The sequence below is a fragment of the Canis aureus genome, chromosome 20 (genome assembly GCF_053574225.1).
Source record: "Canis aureus isolate CA01 chromosome 20, VMU_Caureus_v.1.0, whole genome shotgun sequence".
Lineage (NCBI taxonomy): Eukaryota > Metazoa > Chordata > Mammalia > Carnivora > Canidae > Canis > Canis aureus.
The window spans coordinates 41,292,358-41,317,013 of NC_135630.1; the positions used below are offsets into that span (position 1 = coordinate 41,292,358).

General features: G+C 35.8%; 1 protein-coding gene and 1 long non-coding RNA gene across 4 annotated transcripts in view; one reads left to right on the plus strand and one right to left on the minus strand.

Moving 5' to 3' along the window:
• Positions 1 to 24,656, minus strand: part of DPP10 (dipeptidyl peptidase like 10) — a 1,281,550-nt gene that overhangs the window by 1,233,644 nt on the left and 23,250 nt on the right. The gene's annotated exons all lie outside the window — the stretch shown is intronic.
• LOC144291734 (uncharacterized) overlaps positions 14,680 to 24,656 on the plus strand; it is a 33,661-nt gene continuing 23,684 nt past the window's right edge. For both annotated transcript variants that reach the window (XR_013359195.1, XR_013359196.1), the window contains exons 1-2: positions 14,680 to 14,731; positions 19,940 to 20,048. This is a non-coding gene — a long non-coding RNA (uncharacterized LOC144291734). The remainder of the gene's footprint in view (positions 14,732 to 19,939; positions 20,049 to 24,656) is intronic.

Genomic DNA, 24,656 nt, shown 5'->3' on the forward strand with positions numbered 1-24,656 from the left:
CCTCGACAAAGAGCATAAGGATATGATTCTAGACGTAAAGGACATAGGCCAGAGCCAGGATTGAAATTCAAAAAAGACCTTTTCATTAAAAGGGTGTTGCAGAGTCTGGCTTAGTCTAGGGAATGCCAAGAGGCAAGTGTTTCTAAACTATATTCTGGAAAACAGTGTCCACATATGATCCTTGGACCAAAATTAGTGTCCTATGGCTATATAAATTTATAAAACACTATGCATTATGCACCTTCTCCTTTAGAGATTCACAATGCATATTAAAAGTATATTAATGATTATGAAAATTCTATAATTAAGAAAGCTGCTTAATTCACCATAATTCTAAATTTATCATTTGATCACAAATCTCTTTTTTTTAATGCACTACTATTACTATGAGTAGTAGTACTAAAAACGAGTAACATTAATGTAGCCCTATGTGTTAAACTAGAAGTGGAACACAAGTGTTAAACTCACTCCTCATGTCAGTCTAAAATATAGTAGGTATTGCCACCATCACCATTTTAGAGATGAGGAAACTGAGGCACAGAGTAATTTAACCAAGCTCATATAACAAGTAAAGGGTAGAGCCTGGCTTAAAATCCAGGTGATTCCACACCCTGCCCAGTCATTTCACCATAAGCCGAAGTCACTCAGCCAAAATCAATAAATGAGATACAGGTCAGGTATAACATACTGATGGCTAAATGGGTAAGCTGATGGTAAAATTTGTAAAACAATAAAAGTTTAAAGCCACTTTTGCAACCATTTCAAAATGTGAATAGTTGAAATTATGTTTGAACACTGTATGTAACTTTCGGAATTCGGTAATTATTACTTGAGCAAATGAAGACTTCATGGGGATAACATATACAGCATCTTCCTACTAAAGAACCCCAATATGTCTGTGATTCATTTATCAAGAATAAATCTCTTCTGTTAGTGCATGTAAAACATTTCCTGCTCTTAATAATTTTTCTACTAATCTAGAAGTTACATATCATTGCTATTACCATTTTTCTTATTGGATTTTGATATTTAAAAGATATGTAATATTAATTCTCTAGATTTCCATCTCTTGATTTATTTATACTAGTAGCTTTTGATGATTAGTCAAAGTCTATTTGAGAGAATTTGATAGTAATTATTGTTTGTACAAATTTTTATTTCTGATAAAAATAATTGAATCTATTTTTTTTAAATTGAGTCATTATAGAAATGGTAGGCCTTTAACACTTAAAAATCACATTTTATAAAGTTTTAAATTTTTGTTATTAAATGAAACTTAACAGTCTAATAACCAGAAAATCAATTCTCTGAAGCTATAATGATCATCATTTCTCTTGAGAACTTTATACTTAAACGGATTTAATTTTTATTTGACGTTTATTTTCCTCACCATAATTGGATGCTTTTGATTAAAGCTGAAGTCATCAGATTTATAAGACAAAGAATTCACCACAAAAGAAACTGCATGAATAATTGGGCAACATGAGGGTTTTCTCAAATTTCTATTTATGTGTCTAAAACTTTCCTTCTTCAAAATTTATGACACATTTGCATGGAAAGTTATTAAGCAAATTACTACAAACAAATGGTGGTTGCTGGGAGTGGGGGAGAAATGGCAAGATTTTGGTTAAAGGGTAAAAACTGGGATCCCTGGGTAGCACAGCAGTTTGGCGCCTGCCTTTGGCCCAAAGCGCAATCCTGGAGACCCAGGATTGAATCCCACGTTGGGCTCCCGGTGCATGGAGCCTGCTTCTCCCTCTGCCTGTGTCTCTGCCTCTCTCTCTCTCTCTCTCTCTGTGACTATCATAAATAAATAAAAATTTTAAAAAAATTAAATAAAAAAAATAAAAATAAAGGGTAAAAACTTTCTGTTACAAGATAAGTAAGTTCTTGAGATCTGATGTATGGCATGATGATTATATTTAATAAAACTGTACTGGTACCTACTTACAATACAGGACAATATTTGAACTTTGTGTGCAAAGGCAAAATATGAAATAAAGTTTTTCTGAGATTTTTTACAACAGTAGTAGGCAGAAGTCAAGAAACTAGTCATAAGAGCACAGCATTACCACCAAATACAAAGTACTTCTAAAGTCTGGTTTCAAAAAGTAACATCAAAAAATTAAAAATAGAACTACCATATGATCCAACAATCCCATTTCTGGGTATATATCCAGAGGAAATCAAAGATTACCTCAAAAACCTCAGAGATTTCTGCATTCCTATGTTTACTGTAGCATTATTTACAATAGCCAAAATACGGAAACAACCGAAGTATTTGCTGATGAACAGATAATAAAAAAACCCAGCATATTATTCAGCCATAAAAGAGAAGGAAATCTTGCGTTTGTGACAACATGGATGAACCTGCAGCATATTACACTAAGTGAAATAAACCAGACAGAAAGACAAATATTGTATGCCCTCATTTATTTTTTTTTTAATTTTTATTTATTTATGATAGTCACACAGAGAGAGAGAGAGAGGCAGAGACACAGGCAGAGGGAGAAGCAGGCTCCATGCACCGGGAGCCCGACATGGGATTCGATCCCGGGTCTCCAGGATCGCGCCCTGGGCCAAAGGCAGGCGCTAAACCGCTGCGCCACCCAGGGATCCCTGTATGCCCTCCTTTATATGTGGAATCTAAAAAGGTCAAACTCATAGAACTGTAGAGTAAAATGACAGTGGCTAAGGGTTAAGGGGTGAAGGGGTGGGGAGTGAGAATGGAAAGATGTTGGTCAAAGGATACAAACTTTCCATTATAAGATGAATCATTTCTAGATATCTAATGTACAGTTTGGAGATTATAGTTAATAATACTGTATCATGTACTTTCAGTTTTCTAAGAGAGTAGTTCTTAAGTCTTCTTAACACACACAAGAAGAGGTGGTGGATAATTAACTTGATTATGCTAATTATTTCATAATAGTGCATACCTTTAAAAATTACATGCATAACCTAAATACAATGTTTTGTCAATCATATCTCCATAAAACTGAGGGCGTGGGGAAAAGTGACTTCCTTCTCACATTTTTGAGCACTGGAATGAACTTAGACAAAAATGCAGAGCGTATTTAAAATCATATTATTTACTGGCAAAAATGTATAGGTTCAAAAGATAACTCAAATTATCTGTGTTGTTTTGTGGTCTTCCTATATTATGTTACATATTTATTTGAGTGTTCTCTGATTGTATTTATGTACCTTTGAAGCTCTAACAAATACCATATGAATAACCCAGGGCCCTTGTTAAAATGCAGCTTCCAATTCAGGAGATCTCGGGTGGAACCAAAGAGTCTATATTTTTAACAAACTCCTACATGATCAGGCTACTGGCAGACCTATGACCACATACTTACTCCTGTGTTACTAGCTGTAGGCTAAACAAAACAAAACGAAACAAAAAACCTGTAGCGGCAGGTTAAAAAAAAAAAGAAAAAAAACATGGGAGCACCTGTGTGGCTCAGTTGGCTAAACTGTGAACTTTTGATTTTGGCTTTGGTCATGATCCCAGAATCCTGGGATCAACCCCCACATCAGGCTGCAGGTACTGCAGGGAGTCTGCTTGAGGATTCTCTCTCTCCCTGTCCCTCCTCCAACTCACATGTATAATAATCTTTAAAAAAATAAAGCAAGCATGGATTTTTACATCCTCCTATTACAGAACTTAAAAATAGCCAATTGGAACTGATTAACAAGCAATAAAACTAGTTACACAACTAGATGGCTCCTCCATTCAGAACTTGGTCATATCAGGAGAGTCCTCAAGCTCTCCAGATCTAAGTTCCCCCTGCCTTCAGATTCATTTTGGTTCCATGATTCTAAAGGCAAAGTGATGTAAATCTAACTGAAAGTGCACAGCGGGTTGAGCAACCCCAGGAGAGTCAGAGTAGTTGGGTACACCTCGAGTTAGATGCGGGCTTTGAACTGGAGTGGGACACTGAGCAAGCTGATAAATTCTCCGTGGCATTATTGGAATCTATGGTATTCAGCGTGGAAGTCATTCTTTGAACTTCTATAACACTATGACTCTCATAGTATTGGCCTTGGTCAGAAGGAACCGAAGAGAATATCCAGCCTAACAGATTGATACAAACCACTCAGACTCAAAGTCCCCAGGGATTAGGCAACTAAAGCAAATGCCTAAGGGTGACCCCAGGCAAGAGGGCTGATGGGGACTGTGAAAAAATGAAAGTGCTGCTACTTGGCTCCAGACAATTTTGCAACATAGAAATACATTGCACACAAGCAAATACTCATATTTTTTCAGGGGGCCAAGGGTAAGCCACTCCCAAATGTGCCACTTTAGCATATTGATTATTTCAAATAAAAGTATTTAAGAGACAGCCCGTGCATGAAGGACACTCAATCTCAGCTCTGTCCCCCTGAACGCAGGAAATATATCTCTCGTGTGAAAGGTACTCTCCCTGTACCAGGAGGTAAAGATACATCCTCATCACCAAAGATGAGAAATTCAGGGCAGAGAAAGCTATTGTTATTTTACTAATTTACTACCCAGATCAAATTTTGTTTAGAATTTCTTACTAATTGAAGCTCTCAAAGTTAAGTTTTATTGGTCCTGTCAATTCTTCATTGATTTATTTTCTCTTTGTCTAAAAGGTACAAAATCTGCTTTCCTTGAGTTTCTTTAGGTCTCAGTTTCATTATTGGGTCTCCCGTGTACATGTAGTAAAACTTTGGGTTTTTTCTCCTGTTCACCTGTCTCATATAAAGTTAATACTAAGTCCAGCTGGAAGACTTTGAAGGGTAGAGGAAGAATTTTTCTTTCCCTGCACAAGTTTGTAAGCTCTAGAAGAAGAATCAGATTCCATGTGTAGCCATAATGGCTTGTAATCAAATCTAAGTTGCCCCCAAGTATGAGTATCCTTTTTTTTCCTACCATAAAGAGGTAACAGCTGCCTGAAATATTCTTAGTCAACGTTTCTTTCTTTTTCTTTTCAAAGGTCTTGCTTACTGCAAGATCCTTGTGGCTAATGACAGGCTGTGAATTCTTCAAGTATAGACTGTTCTCTTCAACTCTGTCAGAGGCTGCCTATTGTCTGAGGACCACTTTAGGGTTTAATATGGTTACTGTTAGTATCTTGTTCTTTTGGGGCAGGGGGGAAGAAAGCCTGATTACTGTTATTTATGAAGGATTCAAGGCACTTGCTTCAAAGTGGTAGCTAAATTATGGGGCTATTGAATCTTTTCAATTATGTCCAATAGTAGTGAAAAAAAATCATCTGCTCATATTGCAGATGTGCAACGAGGTCTCTCCTTTTCCACACAAACTTACCTCTACCTTATCTTCTACTCTCTCACCACATCCAACCACTCTGAAGAATGGTTGAGAAAAAACAAGTAAGTCTATTCCTGTCCTATCAAGGGACTCCCTATCTTCTAGTTAAAGACTTTTGCATTTAAACAAGCTCTGGTGACAACAAAATATTCGATCAATTTCATACCACATCACTTAAATTATTCACCCAACTCTTGGGTTGTGATTGCTAAATAACTATTTGAAAAAAAAATGTCAAAAAATCACCCTCTAGTATAATATATTGTTTGTTAAATTGATTCATAAGCACAATAATTTGTTTAACTTTTCACTTGCAGAGTTGCCAGACTGACTTGTGTGGCCACAGACACACAGTGTTGTGTTGTGGGGTTTTGCTTTACACAGGGAGTGAATCCAGTGACTGACATTATGAGATCCAGGATTCAGGTTACTGAGCAGGAGGTTTGTTTGCCCAGATCTTCAAACCAAAGTCAAAGACACTTACTAGTAATTATATAAAGTTAAGAAAATGCTTTGAACAATAGGCAATTTCTGACAAAATAAAGAGGAAATCTATTTGAAACTCTTGAACAAGAAAGGAAATTATAACAGTTGAGAGTCTTACAAAAAAAGAAATAATTGATTACTGTCACCTTAGGCTGTTTTACACTTTTTTTTTGGCATACTTTTATCTCTAGTCCACACCCACCAATCGGTTTAGATATAACTACAGAAGCAAATCCACCCAGCCAAGGTTGGCCAACCCTGGTCCAGATCAGAAGTACCCAACTGACCCTTATTCTTGCAAAATAATATGTGACTGTTGTTTTAAGTACTACGTTTTGAGGTAGTTACTAAGCAATAGATAACTGATATCTTTGGCTTCATAAATTTTCATTTCTACTAAAATGGAATTCACAGAGCTTATAAATCTTAAGAATCTATATTCTACTGTATTTTTCCAAGCAGGTAAAAACAGATTCAAATAAACCCACAGATTACAGTGAAAGACCTATTTGGAAAGACCCATTCTTTTTAAGGATCTTCCTTCAAAGAAACAAGAAAAAAACTACACAAACTGAATTAAGTCACAGATTTGTGGTTAGATCCTAGCAAGAGAGAGAAACATTTGTAATTTTCAATAATAGATTCCAAAGATTATGCTGCATATACATTAAACCAATGTTGTTCTAGTTATCAGCACTTATTTATCAATTATGCATAGTAGCTACAATGGATTTCAATAATTACTCAAGATTTACCATTTGGTTTCATGTATTTTTCATAAGCATCTTCCTAGAGCATATACCTGCTGCATACTGCCACTGCCTTAGTATTTAGCAAAGAAATACTGCCTCAGATAAACCTTGAATGTTGTTCTAAAAAGTTAGGTATGTTAGCAATTTGTTAATCAGTTTATTTGATAAGGCATGTTACAACTCCTCTACCATTTTGTTTTACTGGATCAAAGGGCATCACATTTAAATCATAAGGGTATTAAAAAAAAAAAAGAAAACCTCTGTGTTTACTATGAAATTCTATTTATATATTACATGATAGAGTTTTGCAATGCTTTAAGAAAGGAGTAAGCAAACTTTTCCTGTAAAGGTCCCAACAGTAGATATTTTAGCCTTTAAAGCCCTAGGGTTTCATCACCACTCTTAGCTCTAAACTGCAGTGTAAAATCAGCCATTGACAATAGGTAAATAAATGTGTGTGGCTATGTTTCTACAAACCTGTATTTACAAAAACGGAAGCTGGCCAAACTTGGTCTGCAGGCTATGGTTTGGGGGCCCCAGGCAGAAGGTATTGGTCTATACTTGAATTTATTATTTATTATGTCACAAAGGAGTACAGGGGTTAAAAGAAGACAACAAACGGTCTTTGAAGGTAGATAGGTAACAGGAAATTAACTATTTTCTTGATAAAATTAAAACTAGTTAATAGAGAATGGAGAGGAAGAAAAAGGGTAAGAAACATGAGAAAGCCAGCTCTAAAGCAGTCATTTTCCTAAGACTGTTCCTCTCTCATGTGTGTCTCATTCCAACATTCACTAGATTTTGAATGTAATTTGGCATAGGCACTCCGCAAAACTGTTGGGCAGTATCCACTAAAGTTGAAGATATGTCTACCTGGTAACTTAGCAATTACAGTCTTAGATACACAACCAACAGAAAAAAAAAAAAAAAAACATGTCTACTAAGACATATAAACTACAACATTGATGCTGACACTATTTTTAAAAAAATTTTTACTTTGAAATAATGGTAGATTCCCACACAATTGTAAGAAATGATACAGAGAGATCCCATGGCCCCTGTACCCATGTTCCTGCAATTGTAATATCTTGCAAAGTTATGGAATAGTATTATAATTAGTATGTTGACCCTATTATAATCCGCAAATCTTGGTGGATATCTTCAGTTTTACTGGTACTTGAATGTGTTTATGCATGTTGTAAGTGTACTTTGTTCTTTGCAATTCCATTGCATCTGTAGGATCTTGCAGTCACACAGAGTTCAGACTACAAAACAGTGGGGTACCTGGGGGGCTCATTCAGTTAAGCCTGGACTCTCAGTTTCAGCTGCTCAGGTCCTGATGCTCAAGTGAGATGGAGCCCTGAATCGGGCTCTATGCTCAGGAGAGTCAGCTTAAGGCTATCTCTCCGTCTCCCTCTGGCCCTCCCCCCGCCACCCTCATTCCCACGCTCTTTTTAATAAATAAATCTTTTTTAAAAAAAGAATACAAAATAGATCCATCGCCACAAAGGTCCCTCAGGTTACCCATTTATCACCACACCCATTTACTCTTTCCTGCTAACTCCTAGCAAGCGCTCATCTCTTCTCTATTTCAAAATGTTGTCATTTACAAAATGTTATACAAATAAAACCAAACAGTATGTGACTCTTGGGGATTGGCTTTATAATTCTCTGGAGATTAATCCAAGTTGTAACATGTGTATTCCATTTGACTGCTGAGTAGTATTCCGCGGTATGGATATACCACGGTTGTTTAGACATTTCCAGTCTGGGATTATTATGAGTAAAGCTGTTATGAATATTTATGTACAGGTTTTGTGTGTGAACGTAAGTTGTGATTTCTCTAGGATAAATGTCCAAGAGTAAAATTGTGAGTCACATAATAGTTACCTGTTATTTTTTTTAAGAAACTGACAAATATTTTCTAGAGCAGCTGTATCTTTTTTTTTTTTTTTTTTTAAGATTTATTTATTGGAGAGAGAGAGCATGCGTGTGCTTGAGTGTGAGGCAGAGGAAAAGGGAGAGAGAAAATCCCCAAGCAAACTCCCCATTGGGTTGCAGAGTCCCAAACAGGGCTCAATCCCACAGGCCTGAGATCATGACCTCAGGAAAAATCAAGAATCAACTACTCCACCAATTGAGCCACCCAAGCACCCCTGGGATGGCTGCATCTTTTAACAGTTTTAACAGTTTTAACAGTTTTGATACAGTTTCTCCACATCCTTACCAGCACTTAGTGCTAGCTCTATTTTTATTTTTGCTATTCTGATAGATGTACAGTGATATTTCATAGCAGTTTTAATCTGCATTTAGTTAATGGTTAATGATGATGAATATGTTCTCATGTGTCTATGTACTGTCTGTATATACTCTTGGGAGAAGTGGTTCTTCATGTCCTTTGCCCATCTGAATTGTTTGTTTTGTACCTTTGACATTTGGGGGGTGTTATATATATACTAAATACCAGTCTTTTGTTGGAAATGTGGCTTGCAAGGTTTTTCTGTTGTTTTTCTCCTAAGTCTGTAACTTGTCTATTTATCCTCTAAACCAAGGTCTTAGAGGAAAAGGTTTTTGTCTGGTTGTTTTAATTTTGATAAGGTCCAATTTATCACTTATTCCTGTGATAGAGTCTAATTTTTGGTACCCAATCTAAGAACTCTTTGCCCTAAATCCTAAAGATGTTCTTTTTTTTTCTTTTAAAAGTTTTATAGTTACATATTTTATATTTAAGTTCATGACCCATTTTGAGTTTTTTATAAAAAGTGACAGGTTGAGGAAGAGGTTCATTTCTTTTTGCCTATAAATGTCTCATGGTCACAGCACTATTTGCTGAAAAGGCTGTCCTTCCTCCATTGAAGTCTCTGCACTTTTGTCAAAAATCAGTTTGGTATATTAGAGTGGTATCATTTCTAGCTTTTCTTTTCTTCTTCATGGATCTATGTATCCTTCCACCAGTATCACACTATCTTGAGTTTTGTGAACTATAGAATAAGCTAACATCAGAAAATGTAACTCCTTATATTTTGTTTTTATTTTTCAAGATCGTTTTAGCTATTCCAGGGCTACCCTTTTCCATATAAAATTTAAAATAAGCTTGTCTGTGTGTAAAACAATAACAGCAAACATAATAACAACAACAAAACTGGGATTTTAATAGAAATTGCATTAAATCTGTAGATCAATTTGAAGAGAATTGACATCTTTATTATTTTGAGTGTTTCAATCTGTGAACATGGTATTATATATCTTCATTTATTTAGGTTTTATTTTCTCTTTTATCGATATTTTGTAATTTTCAGCACACAGATTCTACATATATTTAATGAGCACCTGTATAACCTTTTGAACAATGTAAATGGTATCATGCTTTTAATTTAAATTTCCACATATTCACTCTTAGTTGTAGAAACCAACTTTTTAAAATGCCAGGATCTTGCATCCTGTGATTTTTTTGAATTAACTTTTAGTTCCATAAGGGTTTTGTTTTTGTTTTTTTGTAGAGTCCTTCAGATTTTCTACGCAAGCAATCATGTTAATTGCAAATAGGGACAGTTTTGTTTGTTTGTTTTAATATTTCCAATCTGTGTGCTTTATCTCTCCTACCTACCTTCCTTCCTTTTCTTTTTTTGTTTTAGTTTTTGCCTTGTAGCAGTGGCTAGATTTTTCAATAGTTCATTGAATAAGCATGGTGAGAATGAATATTCATTCCATACTACCAATCTTATGGTAAGACCACTGAATCTTTCATCACTTAGTAGGATGTTAGTTGTAAGTTTTTTATAATGCTCTCTATACATTGACATCATTGTCTTGCAGTAAATGGGCATTATGTCTTGTCAAATTATTTTTCTGGGTCAATTCATACAATCATATGATTTTTCTTTCTCTAGCCTGTTAATATTGTAGATTACATTTATTGATTTTCAAACCAACCATTCATACCTGAAATAAATCCTACTTGTTCATACTCTATCATTCTTCTTACACATTTTTATTCAACTTGCTAATATTTTGCTAACGATTTTTAAGTCTAAGTTCATGAGAGATATTGATCCGTAGCTTTCTTTTTCGTGCTGTCTTTGGTTTGGGTATCAGGGGAACACTGGCCTCATTAGTTGAGTAATAGTAATATTTTTAGTTGACCAAACCTAGATGCTATTCAGTAGCCCATCACCAATAGAAACAATTGTATATTATCATAGTTCATAAAATGTCCTACTATAAAACATTGAGTATAAATGGACCACAACTCCACACAACAATTATTTATCAATCTTATTTAGTGATTCTATAGGATCCTGCTTATAAAAAGAACCAAATAAGGAAATTAAGCTATGATGTTAGCAATCAGAATAGTAGTTAACCTTTTGAGAAGTAATCCCTAAAAGAGAGTAGAGAGGTTCTTTCTAGGGTACTGGTCAGGTTCTATTTCTTTTCCTGCGTGTTGATAAGACAAATATGCATATTTGTGAGCAGTTCATTGGGGTAGGTACTTACCTACCCATTCTGTATGTTTGCTACACTTTGGTTAAAAAAGGAAAACAATACTCATCACCAGCCCCACAGAGAACTCCTCTCCTGGCTACTCTCTTTACTGCCTACTTGAATTCCCAGGGACCAGAGCTAGGTGACTTACTACTCATATAAACATAAAGCTGAAAACAGCTATTTTTATACTGTATTTGACAAGGAAGACATTAATTTCACTGTTTTCAAAAAGAGCCACCATCTATTTTTGTTTTTGTTTTTTTAGGTCTTAGGGTTGAACAGCCTCATTGCTGTCCCATGTATAAGCCAGCTAAAAAGTCTGAGAGTCATTCATATTTCTAGCAGAGAGGAAATGGATCAGAAGGTAGTTCTGGCAACTATTTGTATTTGATATTCACTCTTTCATGCTTGCTTTGTACTTGAAGATAGCAATATCACAGAGTATTCTTTTAAAATACTCAGTTAATTAAAAAATAATTTAGCCTTATAGTATCTGTGATTATAGTTATCCATTCTTTAGTGTTTTGTACTTAAGACTGATAAATTAATAGAAGTTTATTAAACACATATTGGAAATGAAAGCCTTGATGAGTAAAGCACATCAAGAATCTGAGAATATCCTGGCTTCAAAACACTAAGCAGGAATAGTAGGTTCCAGTGGTTAGTGTTACTGTCTTATCTCAAGAGAACAAACAATTCACTGAAAACTACTTATATTCAAGAGATTCAAAGTTCTTAAGCCTTCACATACTTAGAAAGACCCCTAACCCTTCTAAATGACTCTGATGGTTTGCAAAGCCATACACTGCAACAAGCATGCAGCACTCTGAGGAACAGGAAAACTTCTTTGAACAAAGTCAATGAACTCCAACTGCAATGTATAGTCAAGTCACCCTTACAAGAAAGAGTTTCTATTGATCCACCCACCTCTCTCACCTTACTTCTCCACTCCTCTATTTCATTTTACAATGTTCAGAGGAGGAAAAGTTGTCAACAGGAAAAGTTACTAAGTGATACCTTGCATTTTCATACTGTCAGCAAAGGAAACTGTGATCTGAATATCACTAGACAGATTAACTAGTGGTGCCTGCCTCTCACTCTTGAACGTCCATGAGAATCAGATGAAGTGGCATTAAAACATGCAGATGCTCAGATCCCAAATCCACAGATTATGATGGGGCCCTAGATTCTGCATTATCAACAATCACATCATATGATTCTGATACACATGATTTGAGGGGGGAAAAGAGAGGGTGGGAGGAAAGACGAGGAAAAGGAGAGGGGAGGGAAGCAAGAAAGAAAGAGACCAAATCAGGCTGAATAAATGAAAATCCCAAGACCGAAGGTTATCTTTACAAGAAAATAAAGCTTGTTGCTTTCAAATACAAATGACAGTAACAGGTGGGTGTAAATAGTGTTGCTATGTACTAGCAATATGAGGCCTGATTTATAAAGTTAAAATATCATTAAATATCCCAGATCACACACTGCCCTCATTCATTCATTCATTAACTATTTATAAAATACCTCTGGACCAAGACTGGGGCATGTGGCGATAAAATGTACCTTAAAAAGCTGACAATGTAATAGGGAAAACATAAAAACAGGCACGCTTGTGGCTGATTTGTGCTATATTTATTTAAGCCTGATTTCTTCTGGACAAACCAACCACTGTCAAAGATCAAGAATCCATGTCCCAGAGAGCCTTGTGTACAAACACCAACCACACTACTGGGGACTCTGGACCCATCTGTGTCCTTGGGGATGCTGGCATGAATGCTTTACAGACTCCTTTCTCCTTCCATGGAATTAAGACTCTTTAAGCTGACCACATATTTTTGGGCCAAAACAGCTAAAACAAAAGCTAAACAAGAGAAAAGAGAAGTTCCTACACACATGGCAAGTCTTTCATGTCCTCTGAGTGACAATGGTTTCTACTCATCTTCAAGAGTCAGAGTGCAGCTGACCCATCTCTCAGGGTCTATAGCTCTTCTGGAGCACAGCCCCAAACAGAACTTGAAACTCTTGAAGAGAATTTCCATATTACAGCTTCCCGTTGGATGGTAGGCAACGCCTTGCAAGTGGAAGGGAAAGCTACTCAGCTAAAAGCTACTTTTCCATTAAAGCCAAAGTTCAGTCCTAGAGCCAAGCATGGTACTTACATGGCACCAGTCTTTCCTGCACCTTATGGTGAACTTCCTCCTTTCTCAGGATACATTCTAGTCCCAAGACAGAAGCCATAATAAGTATCCCTCTGAACATTGGAATTTGAGGTTCCTCCTTAAGAATCTCTCAAGTGTCCTATAGAGCCCTTTATTTACAGGATACCCTGAGGGTTACAGTGGTGAGCGTGTACCAACAAAATCTCGTTCCCACACTTCTAGTCATGATTAGATACAGGATTGATCTGACACAGAAACAGAAGAGGGGCTGTCCAAGCTTTTGTTAACATAACGGGCAAGAGAAACAAATTGTGATTTTATGTTCCTTGTTCTTTTTATTTTGGTTGTCATGTCATAAGCATTTAGTAGAAAAATAATTATAAAATAGTGAAGCACATACAAAATCACAAATCATACTATCAGAATTTTGTGTAGGCCAATGAATATATGTGTGAAAACTCTTCTGAATGTGCATGGGTGTCTATTTTTATAGCTATGTATCATTATTTTTTCTATGTATTATATGTATATTTTAACAACTAAATTTCAGTATTTATTATTAATTTGAAAACTGCTTTTCACTTAATGTATCATGACACCTTTCCATTTCAAAAAAGTTATAGAGTTACCATCAATTGTAAGACTAAATTATGCCTATTGCACAGATTTATCATATTTTACCTAACAAATTCTCTAATATTCCACATCTGGGGCTGTTTGTAATTTTTCTCTGCTATAAGAAATCCTATACATTTTAATGACATTTCTGAGAGCCTCTGATGAATTCACTTTCACCTACATCTGTGAATCTTTGCAATCATTTCATTAGGTTCCTAAACTAAAAATGACAACTTTTTACCTTAATGGAAATAATTAAGTGCTTACATTAGCATTATAGGAAAAGCAAGCCACTTTAGCTGAATAGATTTGACGATAACTGGGGTCAAATAAGTATTTTGAAGGTTTAACATTAGTTTAAACAAAGTTTCCAAATTAATGCATTTGTCCAAAAAAGTAGGAATATACTCTTGTCGCAAACTAAGCACTTTTTCCTGGGGAAGCATTATTATTGATAATTAGAATTTTGTTAGTCATAGAAAAGTAAATAATTATAGTAACAGTGACTGTCGTACACCTAACACTGCACTTGCTTCATTAAATCATCTTCTTATGTTACTTTTATTACCCACTGCTACAAATAAAAAGAAAACTGGAGCTGTACAGTTGGGGCAAGTCTGTCTAGAATTAACACAGAAGATTCCTAGCTGAATATTTTTATTCTGAAGAAAGAAAAAGAAACAGTACAATTGGCAGAACTTGTTCATGGACTGACACAGGTCTCAGCTAGTGGGACACACACCACCCAAAATTGGGCCAGACTGCCTACAACAGGATCTCCCATCTTTTTCAACCCACATGTGGAAAGGAGAGTGCTGAGTCACTCTATGAGTTGGAATGTCTTATTATGGGAATGTGGTTGCTGTGGTAACAGAAGGGCACGAGCCAAGGCAGAGAAGTATTAAAAGTACGGTATTACTGAGGTAAACCTGCCCCATATATGATTTTACAGCAACTTATTTGTGAGCTAGTTTTGACATTTTGCTTTACGTCCTTCCATAATGCTGGAACACATCACAGTGCTAATACAATATACCAAATGTTCTGCTCCCTGGAGAGATCACCATCACCCTTCTGGGAAATAACTAGAAGTTGGGGGAGATAAAAGTCTGACAGCCATTTTTTCTGTTCCTGGCTAGGACTCTTCTGAAACAACACAAGATGAATGTTGGTTAGGGAAGCAGTTTAAATCTGTGGGAGGAGTACTAAGATGACAAGTTGCTCAGTCTCACTCACACCAGTTATATTATTCATCCCTCCAAAGTCCTGGAGGAGAGTATTCATTCCTAGCCTCTTTGGGAGTATAACAGGGAAATCTGCCCCTGAAGCAGGTTTCACCAAGATACCGAAAAAAGATTCTCTTCTTGTCCCAACTCAGGTTCCCCTGAGCAGTTTTTCTCCATTAGGCTTTGACTTTAGCCTATAAGGACTGCTCAAATGACTGTCCAAACCTCTACTCTAAGACACTTAACCAAACTTTAGCATTGGCTTCTAACAACTGAAGGCCCTGTCCCTAGAATGACCTCAGTTCCCCTAAAAAAAAAAAAAAAAAAAAAACGCCTGCCTGAGAAAGCTCAATGCTGCCAGGAAATTTACTTACTTCAGCCAAAACATGGGGATAGGCCAACAGGCCCCTGAACCCCCTATTGGAGCAGTTACTACAGAGAGCTTGCAATTACAAAACTTTCCCCTATCCTTTTAAGATGTAAATCTTCTTCCCAGGCACCTGAGATCCAGCTTTTTGAATTACAAACATTGAAGGAAATAGCTGTTGCTATCTATGTATGTAGTTATGGATGTATGTGTGTATGTATGCATGTATGTGTGTATTTACTTATACATGTATTTACTTACATATACATACATCCTGTCCCTACAGGAGGGTAGTGGCCTAACTAGCGGGCACCTTGCTCCAACTTCCATCATATTGTTCTATCATAATGATATAAGAAGTGTGCTTTTTTGTAAGTGCCAATTAGCAAACCCAGATGGCCTAGTCATATGAACCAAATCTCCTCTTTACACCACTCAGTACCTTTCCTCTGAATACCCAGCATTTAAACAATCCTACCTTTTATTTCAGTGGAGTTGACCTCTAGTCAGACTAAGGTCTCTCCTCTGTTACAATAGTTATGACTGAATGAAATCTGACTTTACTGCCTTTTTTTTTTTTTAACATTTTTTAATTTAAATTCAATCTGCTAACATATAGTATAACACCCAGTGCTCATCCCATCAAGTGCCCTGCTCAGTGCCCCTCACCCAGTTACCCCATCCCCCCGCCCACCTCCCCTTTGACCACCCTTTTTTGTTTCCCAGAGTTAGGAGTCTCTCATGGTTTGTTTCCCTCTCTAATTTTACTCATTCTGTTCCCCCCCTTTCCCTTATGTGGAGAAAGGGGAACCTTCTTGTACTTTATTGCCGTTAACAGGTGTCTGGCTTTGCTTCTTTTGATGATACTGCTTGTTGATGCTGTGCAAGTTTCACAACATACCAATCCTGATCTATAGTACTAGATACTCTTTGTGATTTTTGTCTAACATGATTCCTATTCCCAATAGTTCTGATTTCCACTAATCATTTGACTTGTAGTGCTTTTCTTACCCGCGGGAACCTCTAATTCCTTAGTCTTCCTGGTCTTGAAATGTACCTGTCGATCTTTACTCCATTTTTTCTCACGGTTTGGCAATGCATAAATTGTATGCAGAACCATTTAAACAGATAATAGGGGACCCATAAGATACCAAAATAGTTAAGAAATTCATCTCTACTTCTTATCCCTAAAAGGATAAGAATAAAATGACAGTTATAACCTATAAAAAGGGAACTCTTTTTTAATTAAGAAACTATTCTTTTATATCCATTGATATCACATTCAAATTTAAAACAATTATACTGTTTATCTTCCAGAGAATACTTTATCATCTCTGTTTATTTCTATTAGTTCTTAACATTTTTTAAAGTAGAGAGGTTGTAGGTGTGAAATTTGGTAGAAACTTTGCAGAGATAGGTTTTTCAATCATGTTCCCAGCTCCACCTGATTATCCTGGAATCTATCTCATAGCACAGCAATGCTGGAATTTTCTCTGCTCTAATCCTTTAACACCTTTTACACTGCCTAAAGCAAACAAATGTCTTTTGACTTAGGCAGGAAAATAATCCAAATCATTCAAATTCAAACTAGTTTCCATTTTGAATTTATAAGAACTAAGGAGGTAACAATAGAATACTTATATTGCCAACATCACATTTTTATTGCCCTTCACTTAATAATAGTATTGAGGAAGCATTATTTATTCAGCCTTAATGATATGCTATGTGTTTAAAAAGACATATGTGACATAGTCAGTTGTGAAATAATGATACGGATTTTAGAGGCCAAAGAGGTTAATCTAAAAGTGTTTGGCTTTCTCTTTTCTCTTATTTGCTTCCATATTTGACTGACAACTATTTGTTGGGAAGCTATTCTGTGTCTCTAATGTGCTAAACAGTAATAAGAGATGCAAACTGTCATCCATTACTATAAAACAAGACCCCAACCAATGAGGTACTTAAAAATCTAACCAGTATGGTAAAACTTGCATGTATAAAGCAATTAGCAAATAAGGCAGTATATATGAAGTGAAAATTGAATGAAATGTTTTAAACTCCAATTTTAGGTGTGTGGCAGTGCGATATCCTGGCTCTTATAGATGTGGAAAAAGAAAAATATAAGAAATAGAACACATGTCCCTTATTTAAAGGACCTCAGAATTTAATTAGAGAAAGAAAAAGATAAAACATATATGAATATAGCCAGCATTTCTCAAGTAAATCATGAAGTTTCTGGTAATTTCTCAGGTCTCAGCAGCTTTATGTGGAAATTCCATACAATAGATATACATAAACTTGTACAGTTAAGATTGTTTTAATTGCCTGATAAGTCTACACTGTTTATTTACAGCAAATGAAATGCTGGAGAAGAATCAACCAAAGACAGCATAGGCTGGGGTGGAGGTGGGGTGGGGGTGTGGATTATTATGCCTCAGGCCATTTGCTCTTCCCTATATCCATCCTGCACAGACTACTTATCCTGGTATACCTATAATAAGAGATGAAATCTGAAACTGACTTCTCTTTTAGTAACCTAAGCCTCTCTAGAGAAAGATGATTAAGTAGTTTACAATCCCACAGTAATGATCGCTGTGAAACCAATAAGAACATACTCAAGAGAGAACTCTTATAGTCTAGAAATCCTACCATTTGACCAACCGAGAAATCTTTAGACCAGGATAATTGGGTATCTCAACCCAAACTATGGTTAAGACAAAATTTCTCATATGTGATATAAATTCCTCCTATTATTAAAGTAGAATCCTAATCTTGCCAATTTTTAATTCACTTGAATTTAATTACCAAAATGCAAAAGGAGCATATAAATTCCTTCTATTTTTAAAGTAATGGAGCCCTAATCTTGTCAATTTTTAATTCACTTGATTTTAATTACCCAAAATGCAAATGAATATATGTTTTAAATACCTTAAAAGGCTGAAAGGTGACTTAAAATTGTAACTTTTTAAATGAGAAATGAATAGAAAATGGATTTTAATTTCACTTGCCAAAAAGAACACACTCCTTCAGGTGGTTATGGATGGAAACTCTTAGAAGCAACATACTCTTGGTTCTTTTTACTATCACTGATAACTGCAACAGCGAATCCTAGTGGGAACCAGAAAGTCAACTCCAAATGATTAAAATCAACAACAAAAAGAAGAACTACTTACATCTGGGTTGAAAATTCCCACTTAACAAAGCTGCCCTAACAACATTCCTCAGGTGCTGGAGCAACACAACAATGCTTTTGATGTTTCTGTGAATGCAGAGTGAGTTCTGTGGTCAAGGAGAATTCAGTCTGCTTGGCCAATTAACCCAGGAGGACGTATTGACAGGGAAGGTCAGGGGAAGAAGCCCATCTGATTCTTGCGAGACCCACGAAGGGAAATATCTCATGCATGTCTACCCTTGTCAGTTCATGGTGCCCATTTGTTTAGTCTTGTTTACAGTTTCCTCACCCTGGTTTGTTCTTGGCCTATGATCTTGACTATTCCTCTTTTTTCTACTTCTAAATAAAGCTGTGTTTACCAGAAAGTGCATTTTACAATGTCATTACATTGCTGTTCAGGTGACTGTTTCCAAATACACTGTGGAAGTGTCAGGAGATGGTGCATTCTTCCTCAACTTCCCATTCAACCATTTGACCATCTTAAAGATACAGAAAATTTCTGCCTTTCATTCTCCTGGCTTAAAGTTAAATAAAATGGAACATAAAACCTAACCATTAAAATACTAAATTGATTTTTATTTGAGGTCCAAGCCCTCCTCTTTCAAACATATATTCAGAATTCTAAATATTTTGTGCATTTTAAAAGTGTTTGCATTCTCGAGCTCAATTGTGTACCAAGCCTACATTTGCCATGAATTATCAAAAAGATACCCGAGATGATGGACTAAGATAGCAACAGCCCCAGAGATTTCTCAGAGAAAGGTTCATGAGGAATCAAGAATTATGTTTCTCTCTCCACTGCCCATAGTTTAGAGCTATGGCTACCTCTCTCATTGTTATGGAAACACGGGCATGACCTTTACGTTTCTTTCTTTGCTGTGTCTCTCAACTTCTGCATCACTAAAAAATCCTTCTCCATTTATCATCTTTTCTACTCTCTTTCCTATCTTTCGTCTTTATCTAAAATGGACACTAGAAACAGCATTTAATCATGGGAAGATTAATAATGGGGAATACAGAAGTCATGAAATAAAATCAGATATTTTAAGGACATGGTTCCATTAATTTTACAAGTGCTTTGACAGTGTCCAGAAACCCCCTTAAAATCCCAACAAAATTATTTTCCGAATTCTATATCCTCCTCTGGGTAAATTTTCCTTTCCTTTGCATCAGCATTCAGAATACATTTTAAAGTTCTCATTCAATTTTACTTTTTTTTTCTTTTATTTAATTACTAGAATTACAAGAGCTCTATTTTCTACACATTTTCATGGCAAACATACACTATTTCAGATACATTAAGGCTAAATAGTCTTTTGTGGACAAGCCTCAGGGGAAACATAACTGCCATTTGTAACTGTTTCTGCAGGGAAATGAATTCTGAGTTCCAAACAACTGATTTACAAATGAACATTTGGAAAGCTACCCATTTGTAAGTGGAAGACTTCTTTCATCCTATATTTTCTGCATTCTAAGCGGTAAGCTTGACAAGGTCATCCAATAGAATGGTCTTAGGAAAAGTTTTTCTAGATGAACAAGATGTGGTCAGCACCCCCTGTTAGCACCAGCTAACCCTGGTGCCAGGGTAATGTCATGCCCTGGAGAGATATGAACTTCTCATTACTTCTTTAGAACTCTAAATTCACTCAAAAAGGCAGACGTAAACCATGTGGTATTACACATCCTGGCTACAAGGCTTATATTTCAGAAAAGTAACTTAACCTTCCAGTTTTATCTATAAAATGAGAAAACAACCTGATGAAATAGTGTAACAATCAGAGGAGTATATATGGAGTCCCTAAGAGCACCCTAAATTTAAAATAAATGGCTAACAAATGGAGGTATTATTATTAATGATTCAAAGTATCGATTAGCATCAGAAAGACTCAGGAAGAAAATCAAATTGATTCATCAAAAAACAAGTATTAAGCTGTTATTATCTAGACAGCACTGCAAGAGCTTCGCTGGAGATATACAGGCTGGCAGAAAGACAGGGTGGTCTACCCTAAAGATTCTCAGTCTGAGATGGCAAACAATATAAGCCAACTATGACCTGCAAATCCTCTTGTGTGTTTGTCCCTCACAACGTTTAAAAATTTGAATTCAAATCAAGATTTAGAAACAAGATTTTGCATGAGATTTTCAGATTCTCTTGAAAAAATATGCACTCACATTTCTGCATGACAAGACTCAGGTGGAGTTGAAAAGCAGTTTTCTCTTTTATGTGAGCTATGAAGTCTCGGTCTCACCACATTCACCACCTAGTCTACATCCATGATTTACCCACTGGTCCCACTAAGCAACTGAGTTTACAATCTTTGTTGTGTATACAAGGCTATCTCTTTTAAATATATTATGGTATATTTATGGATGGCTCAGTTGTTTAAGTGTCTGTCCAGCTCAGGTCATGATCTCAGGGTCCTGGGATCAAGCTGCACATCGGCTCTCTGCTCAGCATGGAATCTGCTTCTCCCTCTTATTCTCCCCTCTGTGCTTGCTCTCTCTCAAACAAATAAATAAAATCTTTAAAAAAAATTAAAATAAAAAATATAAGACTACCTCTTAAGGAATCTTTTACCATTTACTACCTTCATAACAAAGTTTTAAATTGTCTATTTATTTTAGAAAGTCAAAATGTATCTGTATCATAAAATCAACAAGGACTTAAAGTTGCTTTTCAAAATAGTCAGACAACTGTTTAGACTCTGTATTTCAATACTAATAATAATGGTTCATGTTTACTAGTGCTTAGGGCCAAGATCTATTCTAAGCTTTCACCTATATTAATTTATTTAACCCTCACCATAAATTTTTGAGGTAGGTACTGGTTTTCCTTTCCCATTTAGCACAAAAGGAAACTGAGATAACATCTCAAGATATTAAATGACCTGCATAAGGTCACAAAGCTGAGAAAAGGCAGAGCCAGGACTCACACCAGGCAGTCTGGTCCCAGGACCAACGATCACAACTATCATACGATACAGACTTTCAGTACATCCCATCTTTTCCCTAATAATTTGAAATACTACCATTATAATATGCTTAAATTCATATATATAACATACTACAAAGACATGTATACGCATTATTATGCTATTTTTTTTAAAGATTTTATTTATTTATTCACGAGAGAGAGAGAGAGAGGCAGAGACACAGGCAGAGGGAGAAGCAGGCTCCACACAGGGAGTACGATGTGCGACTCGATCCTGGGACTCCAGGATCACACCCTGGGCCAAAGGCAGGCGCTAAACCGCTGAGCCACCAAGGGTTCCTCTGCTATTATTTTCTAATGATAAAATACATATAGTCAATATCAGACTGCTTTAATGACTGTGGCTTTATAGAATGTTTTGATACATTTCTTTACTAATCCAAAACATGTTCTCCTCCAAATAAGTTTTAGAATAAATTTGTCAGGTCTGCAAAAAATCATATTGGGATTTTAACTGGTATTACATTAAATTTATGGGTTAATTTTTGGAGAATTATCATTTTAATAATATTAAGTCTTTCTTAATAATTAAGTCCTTCTTAATATTATTTCTTTAATAATATTAAGTCTTTCAATCATAGAGTAGGCTGATTGAAAAGATCTTTATGCAGTGAAATTGATAGGGCTTGATGATAAATTGGAAATGAGGGACAGAGAAAGGACAGCTTGCCGATTTTTTTTTTTTTAACAGATATTCCCTTGATCTGTTCAAGAACTGTGATGACAGTAGGAAGCACTGGAGCAGGGAAATCCTCTTCATCTTGAGCCATTTGGAGTATAGAAGGGAAGAGAAAAGCACCTCAAAATGGCATACCCTTCACTATAGTAGAAATGGTAGATGAAAATGGGTAGTAGAGTAAGCAGTTCCACAGGGAAAATCAGGAGAGGCTGAAAGAAAGAGTGGGATACAGGAGAGAAATGATATGAACTAACATTTACTGAGTGCTCACCCTGTGCCAGGCCATGTGCTAAGTACTTTATATATAGTTGACCCTTAAGCAACATGGAGGTGATAAGCACTAACCTCCACATCGCAAATATCTGTATATAATTGTGGACTCCCAAAAACTTAACTACTAATAGCCTACTGTTGGCCAGAAGGCTTACTGATAAAAAACAGCAGATTAACACATTTTGTATGTCATATTATATACTGTATTCTTACAGTAAAACAAGCTATAGGAAAGAAAATATTAAGGAAGTCATAAGAAAAAGAAAATACATTTATAGCACTGTAAAAAAAAAAAAACCCACATATAAGTGGACCCACACAGTTCATATCCATGTTGTTTAAGTGTCAAATGCACACTCATCTAATAGCACTTAAAAACAAGTGGGTGAAAAAAAATAATTAAAAAAATAAAAACAGATAGGTGATATTGTCCTCACTACAAATGAGAAACCAAGTTCAGAAAAATTACTTTCACACAGCAAGAAAATGTTAAGAGTAGAATTTGAACCAAGGTCCCTGAGCGCAATGTCCGGAATGATTGTACTGTACGTGGAATGTAATAGGTTTCCTCTACTCTGGGGCCCCTGGTTTGTCAATGATTAGAGATGTCCCTCTGGCAGCTCTTACAGACACAGCTGTCATTATAATCAAAATGGGAAAAACTAAGATTACCAGTTGTACCACTCCATACGCAGCAATTCTCTTGAATACAATAGGCAATTATGAAGTATAACAGAAATTAATGTAATTGACTCTAAAAATAAGTTGAGCAGTTCCATTTAGTAGAGGATATAGTTATGGATAAAAATAAAATTAAAAATAAACTTTTGCTCTGGGAAGGACATAGCTAAGAAAAAGACAAGCTACGGATTTATAAATATTTACAATAACATATCTAATAAAGGGCTTATATCTTAAAGAGAAAAGAAGACTAAGTCTCAATGAGAAAACAACCTAATTAAAAGTAGGCAAAAGAACTGAACAGATACCTCACCAAAGAAATATACAAATGACAAATAAGTATATGAAAGAATGTTCAATATCATTTATCATCAGGCAATTATGCAATAAAGCAACAAGATGTCCCTCCATACACTTTAGAATGGCTAAAACCTAAAGTGGTGGCTCAGTGGTTGAGTTTCTGCCTTCGGTTCAGATTGTGATGCTGGGGTCCTGGGATCAAGTCCCACATGGTGCGCTCCATGGGGAGCCTGCTTCTTCTTCTGCATATGTCTCTGCCTCTCTCTATCTCTCATGAACAAATAAATAAAAATCTTTTTTTAAAAAAAAGAATGGCTAAAATCTAAAAACAAAACAAAAACATGACAATAGCAATCCTGCTGGTGAAGCATTCTTATTCATTGCTGGCCAAAAAGCAAAATGGTATAGAAATTTGGAAGACAGTTTTTCAGTTTCTTATAAAGCTAGATATAGATTTACCATATGTCCTACCAGTACCATTCCTAGGTATTTGCCCAAGTGGTTTGAATTTATGTCCACTTAAAAACTGTCGTGTGAATGTTATAGCAGTTTTATTCAAAATCACCAAGATGTTCTCCAAAAGGTGGAGGGATAAACACACTGTGATACATCCACAGAGAATGATATTCTGCACTAAATGGAATGAACTAGTAATCCATCCTACAATATGGATGAAATTTAAGTGCATATTACAATGCAAAAGAAATCTATCCGAAGACTACGTACTCTACAATTCCATTCATACAACATTCCAGAAAAGGCAAAAGTATAGACAAAAACTGGTCAGAAACTACAAGGATTTGGAGAAGACGACCACCAAGTAGGTGACAGGGAATTTTTAAGGGTGGTGAAAATATTCTGAATGGCACTGTAGGGATATGTGACTCTATGTGTTTGTCAAAATTCATAGAACTTTACTAAACAAAGAACGTCTCTTAATGTATGCAAATTTTTAAGATAACTAGCAGGTTAGGAGAGCCCAAGATGGAACGTGTATTGTGACAAAAGAGTCAAAAATATTTTAAAAGTATAACCCAACCTCACTGAAGAGAGTGAGTTAAAAAGGTATTGATCTAAGTAACTTTAGAAATGACTGGAAGTGTAAGTCTAGACATCAAAGCAATTATATATATAAGCATTGCGCTTTAATTGGTAGAGTAT